Source organism: Oncorhynchus mykiss, chromosome 18, assembly GCF_057628025.1.
Source record: "Oncorhynchus mykiss isolate SJ-2025 chromosome 18, ASM5762802v1, whole genome shotgun sequence".
Lineage (NCBI taxonomy): Eukaryota > Metazoa > Chordata > Actinopteri > Salmoniformes > Salmonidae > Oncorhynchus > Oncorhynchus mykiss.
In genome coordinates, this window is record NC_143039.1 from 16,306,100 (window position 1) to 16,307,500 (window position 1,401).

The window sequence follows — 1,401 nt, forward strand, 5'->3', positions numbered from 1 at the left end:
ATACATCTCTATGGGAGGGTCAAGCCTATAGCTCAGTGGGAGACGGATGGATGGGTGAATGGAGTCACTGATTATAATTATTTCCAATACCCTAAAAGATATGCCTTAGTTGTCAAGTAGTATATTACTACAGAGGTCTAGTAATCAGTAGACTACTTTTTGTGATTATAGCTATCACAATTTCAACAAGGTTATTTTATTGAACAGCAGTCGACCTAGGTGGGCTTTTTCCATTATACATTTTTTTAATGACTTTTCCTGATCGTGTAGATAGCTGCCATCTGACGGACATCCTCTAATAACACATACAATCAAAAAGCTCGGTTTGTCCCTCGTCGTATACTGTTCTCAAGTCATGTGAACTCGCATACGTGCGGACGTGCTGCAGCGTACATAGTCGTCTGATTAGGTAAGAACGTTATGTTCCTTTACATAAACAGCACACATTCACTCGAATATTTCAGGAACTTAACGCATATCATCGTGTTGTAATGGTGTATGTTTACATTTAAATGTAACTTTGAAAACTATGAAATTGTCATCTCAAACTTACGTCTGTCGCGAACTAGAAGTGAGAGTGCAGCCGATCAAAACAAACAAGACTGGACTTGTATGTCAGCTCTTTTAGCTACCAAGCTAATTAGCATAGCTAGGCTGTCTGCCATTGCCTGTTGTCAACAACAACACTAGTTAGCTGTATCGAATACGTATGTATCATCTTGTTTTTGTCCCTTTTAACTTGCTAGATAGTCAAACGCATGGCAGTAAACAACAATATGACGCAATCGCTAAGGCAACACTCATAGTATATAACCGTGCAAGCTAACTTGCAATATCAAGTTTACGTTTGATCAATTCAATTATATTTCCCAACTGTCTGCTGTATTCTGTCTGTGCTGTATGGGTTATTAGCTGTCCTATTATGTAATGTCACACATGTAGTATTCATCTTCTTTCCACATCTTCAGGTGTGAAACTAGTGACAGAGGGCCACCGGGATGACTAGTGTAAGTACTAAACCTTTACATTACAACATATAATAGACGGTAATGTAATCGTATTGTGCTATAGTACTGTAGCTAGGGTGATTGACGCTTTTCCTCTGATTGATTTGATTAATAACCGTGTAGGTGCTGTGTGGCCGAGCCCGGCCGGTGATGACCCAGTCGTCAGGGCGTCAGGCCCTAGCTGCGCTCAGGGTGGGCTGGATACGAACCTTCTCAGCTGCTGGTTCTGATGAGCCTTATTTTGTCGTGTCACGTGGGGACTCAGACTCAGGTAGGCTACTGCTATATGGACCACAACACTGGTTAATTTCTCATTTACGACTAACTGTGACCGTATTTTGGCCTAGTGGTTAGAGCGTTGGACTAGTAACCGGAAGGTTGCGAGTTCAAACCC

The 1,401-nt window shown here is 41.5% G+C and overlaps 1 long non-coding RNA gene across 1 annotated transcript in view; it reads left to right on the top strand.

Moving 5' to 3' along the window:
* Positions 1 to 362: 362 nt before the first annotated feature.
* LOC149975408 (uncharacterized) overlaps positions 363 to 1,401 on the top strand; it is a 1,960-nt gene continuing 921 nt past the window's right edge. The window contains exons 1-3 of the long non-coding RNA XR_016488192.1: positions 363 to 707; positions 969 to 1,007; positions 1,131 to 1,401. The exon at positions 1,131 to 1,401 is cut by the window's right edge and continues 921 nt beyond it. This is a non-coding gene — a long non-coding RNA (uncharacterized LOC149975408). The remainder of the gene's footprint in view (positions 708 to 968; positions 1,008 to 1,130) is intronic.